Consider the following 13129-nt stretch of genomic DNA (forward strand, 5'->3'; position numbering starts at 1 on the left):
TGCTATTAAAATAAAGCAAGAAAAAACTGCATAATACTTGCCTCTGTGTCTTTAATAATAGGAAAATCTCAATTGTTTGCTATTCACAAATGGATTTACAAGTAGTATCCTTATGAGTGCGGAGCCTCCCCACATAAAAACATAGGTCTGCACTCTTAAGGATACCACTCGTAAATCCGAAATCGCTTTGTGACTCAGGCCCTCTGTGAAGTTAGTCGTTGTGCATTCAAATTTCCCATGCCTACGACTCTTCTACATGTAAATTATATGCTGTGATCTTTGTAAACAGGTATCATGCAAGGAAGAGGTAAACGTGTGTGCAGTGAGATGTAATGAAGAGTGTTTCGACTTCCGGATATGCTTCTTGAGAAAAGATGTCGAATGGAGAAGGAGGCAAGAACAATGCAACTTTTTGGAACCGTAAAGATGTCTAATTTGAAACGTGGAATATTTTTCTCAAAATTCTATACAACGATGCATAGACTATTTAGATCAATATCACTCTACTTACAGGAAATGTCATTAAAAGTCAAAGGTATCAACATAAAATTACAAGGGCGTTTGGTGAGGTAACACAGTCTTTAAGAACGGCTCGATAGTCATCAAATTAGCACATCATTAACCGCAAAACGGTACTTCTCGGTGACGTCATTTTGATCCTAATGTGCCACGTTTCTAATGATATTCGTTTGGTGCATGTTTTTTCATTCATTGTCTCAGTGAGTACTGTCTTCATAAAGCACATTAAATTGTTTTGTTATATTGCATAGTTATGCCATGGTATCGCCAAAGTACAGATTATTGTCATAAATTGCTGACAATTACTCCAGGGCTACACAAAAATAAAAAATGAAAATCTCAACACCAACCACCTCTGGAACATTCTAGGGGAACTTCTGCGCCTGTAAGTTACACTTATAAACACAAAGTGGTCTATCACTAAAGGCATTTTGGAGTATGTCAAGTAGTATTGCTGTAGTACTCTTTTAGGTAAACTTTCATGCCTTTGTCACCTAGCCACAAAACATCTTAAATGTACTACTTTTTACAGGCATAGATGGTCGTGTAGATTGGCCGTTAAGTCCTGGCATTCCTGATAATTTATACTTCAAATTCCAGATTTTAACCAATCAAATGGTTTGGCATACGAGTACAAATTCCATTTTGAAATTCCCAAAATGCGAATTTGCTCTCTTAGGAGGGATACACTTACGCACAACATTGCCTTTTCACAGCGTGATATTAACATGAACATGTGGATGGCGATATCCTGGAAAGTTCTGCAAGACTCCGTGTAAGTTTGTGTGTGTGGTCAAAGTGCCAGGGCATCTCTACCATGGAGTACCCACTTCCCCCCAAAGAAAAATATTGACTCATGTGATATCTCTAAGAGAGTAAATCAATGTTATAAGCTTGAATCTAACTTTTCCAAAATTACAAAAGTTGTTTTGCATTCGTATATCGAGTTATTTCCATGAGTTAATCTGCCTTACCCACCTAAATTGTTTTTAAGAACGAGGACGTTGTCATATAAAACAAGATGAAACGTCACAACAATGTAGCTGGAAACATTAATTGTCTACAAGGAAAAAAGTATGAAAATTGTAGCAAATTCCCTTTTGAATGAAGTAAATCAAGAGCTCATATAGGTGCCAATGCCCTTGGTTTTGTAACGTTCTGAACAATCAAACAATAGAAACGCCTTTAATGTGATAAGATTGTTATTCTTCTATGCCAACTGTGTACTTGGCCTATCAAATGTCAATGGGAAAATCATGTAATGTATCAAGAGAAATGTTCAGTGACATTCTGCTTGAGGCGTAGTCACCACATTTGCACATCTATTACAAGCCAACTGATCTTCCAGAACATTTCCTGGGCTAATCTGCTGGGAGTTATTGAATTTCTTTGTACAATGCATATTGCAGTAGAAACACTTGCAGGTTGTTATGTGTTTTTTCCCCCTTCTAACAAACATAAAGCGCTACATAAAAGCAGCACAATTAAAATGTTACCCTTTTTACATTTTCAATACGTTTTCAAAGCTTTAAAATGTCCGATATGTCACACATTCTAAATGTGTGAATGAACAAACAGACCTCCTTTCCCTCTAGGCTCTGCCCATACTAGCCTGGTCATCTGTATACCAATATAGATATCCCAGAGAATGCGTACACTTATTTAATATATGACAAAGGCAGGCGATGCACGAAATTACATATACATAGCTAAAATACTTGGATGGAGCCTCCTGTGGTAATACCAGGGGCATAAAAGGTGAACCTACCAAACGAGAAATAAAAATAGAATTGCTGGTTAAGCACACCAATAACAAATTGTGAGCACAGAAATGCGGACCTCATATTTCCAAAATGTATTACAAACGAAAATGGATACCTTCGAGCAAACAAGGAATTTGTATCCATTCCAACTATGCAATCTTTTCCGATTCGAATGGGAGCCTACACATCATGAAGATAAAGACATATCCAAGATTACATCCACCAAACCAAAAAAATGAAGAAAAATTCAAGCACCAAAAAAATAAAAAAATATACACCTGCTGACCTGAACCTGACTTTAGTTTCCACATGTCAGTAATCAAAATTTAGGGACAGTGTTTTTACAAACCTATCCACCAAAAATACTCAAAGTTAATTATTAGTCAGTTCACAATGCAAAAGGGGACTAACGTAGGAGTGCAAAGAAGAGTTTAATAGAAGTGGGGAACACACAAAATGCAATAAAATGAACAAAGGAACTTTGTTAACGTAAGTGCAAAATAATCAAACATTCCCTATACCATAAATGCATACACCTACAGCATCAGAGGCAGATCTATTTAAACTCTCAGCACAAACATGCATCTGTATACACACAATAGCAGCCCTTTTTAAAGCACTACCTCCTTCCCCAAAAATCCTGTATGAAGGGTTATGCCAGTTCACACAGATGGTTGGAGCAGGACAGAAGAATGGTTCCTTATCAACATTCAGTTTCAACTGGCACCCGTACCCCTACTAGACCTCCAAAAAAGTATGATAGTGCCAGAAGAAAAGAATAATGCAAGAGGCACTCTCTGTGAGTATATGTACCTAGAATAGCCACACTGATTTTGAATCATAAGCCCAACATCAAAAACCTTCTTTCAATTACCATAGCCTGATTCACACTTTGAAATAAATGCAGTCAAACGGAAGGTGCTCTTATGCACGTTGATTTTACATCATAGGTTCCCACCATAGAGTCACTAGTGACACCATTGTCATGTCACATCTGTCCATCAGCTAGGAAATATGGTTAGTCACAAATACATTCATTTAACACACCATGTCACAATTCTCCAGTCTATTTAAACCTAAAGAGCCTGATTCACAAACTGCATTTTGTAGGACATAAAGGAGTACTACATTGTACCTGTAAACTAAAAATGCAATTCACATATCTGCAAGTATAAATCTCAACCTCCACATCATCCATCTTTTTATGGGACGATCCTCACACATATACGTTTACTACTTAGTAGTAAATCTGAGAGAGACCGGATGAAAGTGTTACAGTTGCAGTCACTAGCCAGTGACAACAAAATCATTTTAAGACCAGCAGATAAAGGAGATAACATCATCATTATGAACAAGGAACATGCATATAAAAAAAGCTCTGCAGCAGCTGTCTGAGAACAATTGTTACATATTCATAGACAGGGAGACATATGTTAAGAAAGGAAAAACATCCTGGGACAAATTAGAAAGATGGAGGGACCTGGCTTTAGTAGAACAGAAATAATTTAGCTTCCTCAAGTATGAATTTCTGTGTCTGCTTATATTTCTTCCTAAGATCCACAAAAATAGAGTGAATCACCCACGCAGACCAATAGTGTCCTCAAGGGGTACTCTCCTTGGGAACACCTCACAATATGCTTACCATTTGCAAAGAACACTGATTGTGTCACTACTATCATACATAAGAGACATCAAAGATTTTTTGAAGAGGATAGAATTCATTACATATGAGATTGGTTATGGGATAGAAGCATGTGAATACTTTCAGAGAAGAAGATTAATATTTGCATACAAACATGGTAATTGAAAATGAAAAAAACAAAATTATCCTGAAAATAATACCTCCATGTTTGATGTACAGACAGACACATGGAGCATCTGTTTCACCCCGAGCTATGCTAATTAGTTCATGGGCTGGTGGGAGGAACAGGTGTTCATGTCAGTGCCTATAATTCAGGGAATGGAATGTGTGGCAATGTGACTAAAGTTCATTGATGAATTTTACTGTGAACAGCATGGTTCAGAAAAGTCAGCCAGGAGCTTTGTTAACAAATTTAGGAAGACCATTCTGAACCTAAAATTCAGCTGGAACATCAGCAGTGACAGCACAGTGTTTCTAGATATTACAGAAGAAGTGCAGGGAATACCTCAGCGCTAGGGGTAAGTGTGCCTCATGTAATTCTGTGCAGCATAATCATGTGGAATTACTTAAAAATTCTGAGAGATTATGCAGAATTATGTGAGAAGAATAATTCTATATTTAGAGCTACTTAAAATGCCCACTCAGGTCCAAAATGAACACAAGGATGCATTTTGCACTAAGAAAATAGTGCCAAATACAAAAAAAAACATAAACATCACAATCAGCTGCTCTCCAAATGTGCTCTTGTGGAAGGATTTCCCCCTAAAATTACTCGTAATCAACCAAGTTGGCATAATTGTCTTATTATCAGTTATTCCCCATCAAAAAGTATATTGGAATTACTGAAATTACTCCAGTGATTTGGTGTGGCCACAATGATCAGCTGACGTTCAAACTGTTATCAAAGATTTGCAAGTCTTCATTGGAACATGTGCAGTCACAGCATTTCACTCGGACCAGGGCCCTGCTTCTGCCTCTAGGGCAATCAGGGACAGCCTGGCACCAACATGTGTTGGGGTGAATTATTCCTCTCCCTATCATCCTGAGGGAAATTCGGTAGTGGGCTGAAGAACTAGGGGCCATATGTACGAACACTTTTTCCCATAGACACAGAATGGGTAAAAACCTTTGCTACATCTGGCCCTAGGATTCTAAGCACTCCTTAACAGCTAGGGTATTTGGATCAGGCTGTAGTTGTCTCCATCACCTGTATGGAGTCCAGCGAGCTTCAAACAATCTGCCTAGAAGGTATATGGGAGGGTGAAACCCTTATAAAGTTCTGTTTAGGATTCACATGTATATCCCAGATCTTGAAGGCCCTAGCATGGTGGTGGCAAGAAACACCTTTTGACATAAATGAATGTGTCACTGTTTTACAGGAAATACAACAGTTCTGTGACGAAAATTAATCAGCACATACCACCACCCTTGGAATGAGGGATTTACCAACAGCCACATGGTGGCTTCCAAAAGTTTGGGATCTGGTTTAAGAAAAGATACCTCCGAAGAAAGAGTTTGGCCCATCCTACTGAGCACCGGTTCCGGTTCTAGGAACACACAGCACCAGAACTGAAACACTGCCACTGGTGTCTGGTTCTTAAGGCAACCATTTTGTCTCCATTGACACTGTCAAATTTCATCATGTGACTGATCCTGCACAGTAGACCTCGAGGATTTCTGAGAAGTTTCCTTACCACTCTCATTACCGTTCAGGATATACCTCTTAAAGCACTAAGCAATGCTTTAATTATTTGCCAAAGGCTGGAGAGGGAGGAGAATTAACTTTTATTTTTGTCCTCATACAAGCCCGCAATTCTGCACGAGGGTAATCAACCTGTGCCCGTCAAAAGTGATCTTGTCTGTTTGATCAACCCAAGAGGGCACATATATTTTCACCTCTCCCAGTCATGATCTATTCTCCAGGCCATGCTAGTTAAGCCCTTGTATCTAGACCAGCCAGACTTGTGGAGCTAACCTCCCGAAACCAGGGGGCCAATGATCATTGACCTATATACAAGAGTTGTTACCACTTTGCTGAAAGTTTTCCCATATGGCCTAACAATCGTCTCTGTTACCCAGTGGGCCAATGCGCTCCAAACAACAAAAATAATTTATAGATGACAGCCAGTCAGATACAATAGGGGGTGAAGACGAAACCCACCTTAAACATATTTGTCTTCTAGCCAGCAATATCAATAAAAACATCAGGTGCTTTCCAGGTTTAGGAAGCTTCAAGTCCCAACCTGAACCAGGTGCTACCCCCAAAAATCACTAATGAGAGCGTTACTTTTACCTCAGAACTTGTAATCTGTTTAAGTAGTCTTTCAACAGTAGCCCAAAAAACCCTAAGGTTAGGGCAGCTCCAAAACACATGTATATCGTTTGCATTAACCTGACCACAACGTGGACACTTTCTCTCTGCCTTCCCTAAAGCTGATAACTTCTGGGGGCACCGATAGACCCTGTACAGGGTGAACGAGTGATTCTTCTTAAAAGAGGCCGATCTAGTTGCAGACCAGAGCATAGAACATGAAGTTTCCCAGGTATTTACCACATCTAAGGCTGGTAGAACTGCTCCCCATTTCTTCTCAGGCAAAGGAAACACTGTCTCTGAAGCATCTAATAACGCGTGGTACCAGACAGAAATGTCTTTACGGACCAGAGGCAGAAATAATTTCTCTTACCAAAGATTATTCGCAACCCCCTCCTCTTGAAGGGTATCCGCCCAACTTGCTAACTGATAGGGGGTTATTACAACTTTGGAGGAGGTGTTAGTCCGTCCCAAAAGTGACTGTAAAGTGACGGATATACCACCAGCCGTATTACGAGTTCCATAGGATTTAATGGACTCGTAATACAGCTGATGGTATATCCGTCACTTTACCGTCACTTTTGGGACGGATTAACACCTCCTCCAAAGTTGTAATAACCCCCATTGTATTTAAACTTTGAAACCTTAAATTCAGTTTATTCCTCACACCTTGACCGAGACACCAAACTAGAATCTTCCAAAATTTGTCCCCACTTCGTCACCCCCTTTAATGGGAGTTCCAACTTGTCTAAGAGACATTCAGGGGTGTCAAGGGAGTCCCAAACCGGAGGCCAAAAACTGTAATAGTTAATTACTAATGCTTGTCGAACCAACCACCACACTCTGGCGGCATCCTTAAGAATCTTCAAATGAATCTTTTTAAATTATTTGGGATGACCAAACTTATACAAGAAGTACCTACCAGCCTCTAACAATTAGTCATTGCACCCCAAAAGGCTGTGTACTCAGATTTGTCGAGCAACAGAATCCGCACATTCTTTAAGTGAAAAGCCAAGGAATATTTATAAAAGTCTGGAGCCGCAATCCCACCTTTTCCTTTGTGCCTGCATAGTTTTTGCCAAGCAATCCTGACCCCGCTGGATGACCACACAAACGAGGTTAAATCTGCCTGTATCTTTTTAAACCAACACTTCTTGAATTCCAGAGGGATAGCATTGAACAAGAAAGTGAATTTAGGAAGGATAATCATTTTAAGAATATTAACTCTTCCTATAAAGGACAAAGGAAGACCCGCCCACGTTTAAAGCAATCTACGTGTCTCCATAATCCCCAAATATCTAATCTGTTAACAAGAGGGCTATTATAGGCAGTATTCCAACACATAATTTCTGTTTTCTCCGGATTTACAGAACAGCCCGACACCCTACCAAAATCCTCTAAACATTGTATAATTCTAGGAAAAACATAAGTCAAATCACTGATATAAATCATAAGATCGTCAGTGTATAAGGCAACCTTCTTCTCCCAACCAAGGCATTGAAAGGATGGAATCTGGCTGTCAGCCCTAATTGTTGCAGCCAAGGGCTCAATATACAAATCAAAAAGAAGTGGGGACAGTGGACAACCCCGACGAGTCCCTCTCTCGATCCTAAATCTCGAGGAAATTCTATCATTAACCAAAATACTAGCAGTCGGGTCTTTATAGATAGCCTGAATTGCCCTTATGGGTTTTGAGCCCAACTTGAAACTCTCCATGACATATTGTAAAAAACACCAGTTCACCCAGTCAAAGGCTTTGGCAGCATCAAAAGTGAGAACTGTTAAAGGGACCCTTTCTGAAGTCGCCAAATCCACCGCACCTAGTAAGTCATGATTTAGCTCATACAATTGTCTACCTCTAACAAATCCCTTCTGGTCCTCATGGATCAATCTGCTAATCAGATCCTGAAGTCTTTTTGACAAAACATAAGTGTAGAGTTTATAATCTGAGTTCAACAAGGATATCGGCCTATGTGAACTACATAAAGCCAGATCTTTCCCAGGTTTTAAAAGAAGGCTTATGACAGCCTCATCCCAAGACTTAGGCATATCAACACAGTTGGACCTGGCTTTTTGACAGGGTCATCCCCAAACTTTTTGCCTCCTTCCTCCTATTTTTCTGACCTGTTGTTGTTGGCTTTTGACCTCTGGGCACTTTACCACTGCTAACCAGTGCTAAAGTGCATAAGCTCTCTGTGTAAATTGTACTATTGATTGGTTTATCCATGATTGACTATTTAATTTACTTGTAAGTCCCTAGTAGAGTGCACTACATGTGCCTAGGGCATGTAGATTAAATGCTACTAGTGGGCCTGCAGCACTGGTTGTGCCACCCACCTCAGTAGCCCCTTAACCTTGTCTCAGGCCTGCCATTGCAAGGCCTGTGTGTGCAGTTTCACTGCCACTTCGACTTGGCATTTAAAGGTACTTGCCAAGCCTAGAACTCCCCTTTTTCTATACATAAGTCACCCCTAATGTGTGCCCTAGGTAACCCCTAGAGCAGGGTGCTGTGTGGGTAAAAGGCAGGACATGTACTTGTGTGGTTATATGTCCTGGTAGTGTAAAACTCCTAAATTCGTTTTTACACTACTGTGAGGCCTGCTCCCTTCATAGGCTAACATTGGGGCTGCTCTCATACATTGTTGAAGTGGCAGCTGCTGATCTGAAAGGAGCAGGAAGGTCATATTTAGTATGGCCAGAATGGTAATATAAAATCCTGCTGACTGGTGAAGTCGGATTTAATATTACTATTCTAGAAATGCCACTTTTAGAAAGTGAGCATTTCTTTGCACTAAAACCTTGTTGTGCCCTTCAATCCACGTCTGGCTAGGGTTAGTTGACAGCTCCTTGTGCATTCACTCAGACACACCCCAAACACAGGGTACTCAGCCTCTCTTGCATACATCTGCATTTTGAATGGGTCTTCCTGGGCTGGGAGGGTGGAGGGCCTGCCCTCACACAAAGGACTGCCACACCCCCTACTGGGACTCTGGCAGACAGGATTGAACTGAAAGGGGGCTTGGTGCCTTTCTTAGACACTCTTTGAAGTCACCCCCACTTCAAAGGCACAACTTAGTATAAAACAGGGCCTCTGCCCTACTTCATCAGACACTTGCTGGAGAAGAAACCTGAACCAGAAACTACATCCTGCCAAGAAGAACTGCCTGGCTGCTCAAAGGACTCACCTGTCTGCTTTTCTACAAAGGACTGCTGCCTTGCTTCTGGCCTGCTGCCTTGCTGAACTGCCTGGCTGCTCAAAGGACTCACCTGTCTGCTTTTCTACAAAGGACTGCTGCCTTGCTGTTGGCCTGCTGACTTGCTGAACTCTTGTCTGGCTGTAAAATTGCTCTCCAAGGGCTTGGATAGAGCTTGCCTCCTGTTCCCTGAAGTCTCAGGACCAAAAAGACTTCTCTTTTCCTCTTGGACGCTCCGTGCGCCGAAATTTTCGACGCACAGCTTGTTCCGCGGCAAGAAAAACGCCGCAAACTGACGCTGATCGACACGACGCCTTCGGGACGACCGAAACTTTGACGCACGGCCTCGCAAGGACAACGCCGCCCGACTTCCCAGGAGAAATCGACGCGACGCCTGCCGTGAGTTCAAAACTTGGACACACGGCCTCACAAGGACAACGCCGCCCGACTACCCAGGAGAAATCGACGCGACGCCTGCCGTGAGATCGAAACATTGACGCGCAGCCCCGCAGAACGACGCGCAGCCCGAAAACAAGCAGGAAAATTCCCGCACAGACCCGGGACATCTGGTACTCCCCGAGAACCACAGAAAGAGACTGTCCGCGCGCCGGAAAACGACGCACGACTCCCCGAGTGGAAAATAACGACGCAAGTCCGTGTGTGCTGAGGAGAAATCGACGCACACACCAGTTTTCCACGTACCTCTTCTCCTGTGGCCCCCTGAGGAGATTTTCCACCAGAAACCAGGTACTTTGTGTTTGAAAGAGACTTTGTTTACTTTCTAAAGACTTAAGACATTTTATATCACTTTTCAGTGATATCTTTACAAATTCATATTGCAACTTTGATCGTTTTGACCTGAAGATACCCAGATAAATATTATATATTTTTCTAAACACTGTGTGGTGTATTTTTGTGGTGTTATGATATGGTGTTGTATGATTTATTGCACAAATGCTTTACACATTGCCTTCTAAGTTAAGCCTGACTGCTCTTGCCAAGCTACCGGAGGGTGAGCACAGGCTGATTTTGGATTGTGTGTGACTTACCCTGATTAGAGTGAGGGTTCTTGCTTGGACAGAGGGCAACCTGACTGCCAATCAAAAACCCAATTTCTAACAAACACCTTCATGTAAAAGGAGATTAAACAATTCCACTAGGATTGGTACAAATTCATCACAGAGAGCACAATATAGTTCATTAGGCAGACCATCTGGGCTTGAGGCCTTCCCCTTTTTTAGAATCTGAAGTGCTACCTTCACCTCCCCCGAATCTATCTCCCTCGCCAATTGTGTCTGATCAGTTTCGGTTAACTGAGGGAGATGAAACCCCTCCAAATAGCCCCTGGCCAACATTTCAGAGAAGTTCAAATATTCAGTGTAAAGATTCTGAAAAAAGGCTACAAAAGCCTCCTCTTTCTTGGATGCGTCTGTACATTAGGCTTCAGTGGTCTCTGATTTAATTGATGCAACATAACTCTTAGAACGATCTGATTTAGTTTTCCACGCTAGAAGCTTACCGCAGCCTTCCCTGTATTCATAATGATCATACCTACTACTGTCCCACCTCCTTCTGTTTTTCCTCTCAAGATATAACATAAGCTCTCTTTTAGCAGATTCTAATTGAGCATTTAAATTACTTGACTGACTCTCCTCATTTAAATGAACATTGGAGATTGCCTCCTGCAGGGAGGTCACCTGGTACTCAAGTTGCTTTAACTGATTGTTTTCCTCCCTATATCTAAAGGTGGCCAAACCCACAAGCCTTCCTCTAATAAATTCTTTATACGCATCTCACAACATCTGCAATGTAGTAGAACCATAATTAAATTCGAAAAATTCTTTAGTGTCCACAATCAGCTCATCCAAAAAGAGAGCTCAATTGGCTGTCCACCTGGGAGTAGGTGGTTGAATATTAAGGGAGACATGTAGTTTTACTGCTGAATGATCCGAAAGGTGGGCCGGAGCATAGCTAACAAATCTCACTGTATCCCTTAAATTATGCTGTATTAGGAAAAAATCTATCCTGGAACGATGACCGTACTTTTTGTTGTTAATTGTGAACCTTGGACCTTCCCCGCCTTTCTGATGCCAAATATATATCAAACTAAGCTCTACCATTCCTTGTTTTATCTAGGACCGAGTTTTAGGAGAATTCACCGCCGGTCTTGACGTGGACTTTTCTAAAATTGGGTCCAATAAAACATTAAAATCCCAGTCTACTACAATTGGGTGCTTGGCAACAAATAAATGACTGTAAAGTTCTTGAAAAGGTGCTGGATCGTCCACATTAGGCCCATAATACCCCGCATTTGTAAGCCAGATGCCATGCAGCCCCACCTCAACAATCAACCACCTACCCTTGGGGCCCCTTATAACATTTGCTACCTTTACCCTTACCGATTTCTGGATAAGGATTGCCACACCCTTCACAGCACACGATTGGTTGGTGCATGCATTAAAGCCCACCCAATTCAGATATTTAAGACTCTCATTACATTCTGACTGTAATAAACAAGTCTCCTGTAAGATAATCACCTACTCATCTTTCCCTTTTAAGAACTCGAAAATTCTCCTCTTCATCCCTGCAACCCGTAAACCACTAACATTCTATGAAAGAAATTTCATCAAAGCCCACTTGTGACTAGCCATTATTTAGGAGAGCAGAGTTGTCAAGAAAAAGACTGAGAACTAGGCAAACTATCAGACCCTTAACTAGACCACCCACAACATTACTGAGGAAATTTTTATGCATATTTTTTTATTTTCCTCCCCTTGCTCCCCACCAAGTGTCAAAAACCCTCCTACCTATATCCCAAGTAACCCCATGCCACCATCACCAGTGGGAACCCTCCCTGACCCTCTAACGGGGTGACTATTGCAACCCATATGAGCTCAGTTTCCCATCAGCATGGTGTTTTCATCTTCTCGATTAATGCCTAAACTTTAATAGGATCCCTGATATTGTCCATTGTGTTATTCCACATAATCTGTGAAAATTTCATTTCCGAGCTTCTAGAAAATCTTCTAAAAAAAGGAGTAAGTGGAGGCACCAGCCTGCACCCTTCTAGTGAGTGAACTTGAGAAATGGTGACCTTGCTTAAATTGCAAGTAGAGCCTGCTTTGTTACTGTGCCACTTTCTTGTTTTAATTTCAGGCTGCAAGGATGCCGAGAAACTCCCTTTTTTAATATTAATTACCCCCTTCCCTTGGCCTCTCTTGTTGCAGGTGCCCCCCTTTCCGACCCCTGTGAAATTTCCGAAAACCGGCTCTAGAGGGACCTCTTTACCCTCACCTGTACTATGCTGCTGCTGTATAGGTGCCAGCGGGAGGCTTCTGCAGGTTTCCCGGGCCCTCAAAATCATATAAACCCTGTCCCCTACCATTGTCGCTAAATACGACTTGCAGTGGGCCAGGGGTTTCTTCTCCTTCTCCTGCTGGCGTTCACAGAGAGAAGCGGCAGTGCGCGGCCCTCGAGGGCAGCAGAGAATGAAGCAGTGTCTCCCCCGGCAAACGTCATGAGCAGCCTCCGCCCACAGTGCAATGTTCGAGGTGCTGAGCTGCGGTGTCTCGATCCGGCAATCCATCTCCGCCCTTCGCCCTGCCTCACACAGGGGGCCGGGACCAGGGAAGAGGTTCCTCCAGCTCCAACTCCTCAGGGCAGCGTTCGGGTGCAGTGCGGTCACATCGACCCCTGCTCG

This window comes from Pleurodeles waltl, chromosome 2_1, assembly GCF_031143425.1.
Source record: "Pleurodeles waltl isolate 20211129_DDA chromosome 2_1, aPleWal1.hap1.20221129, whole genome shotgun sequence".
Taxonomy (NCBI): Eukaryota; Metazoa; Chordata; class Amphibia; order Caudata; family Salamandridae; genus Pleurodeles; species Pleurodeles waltl.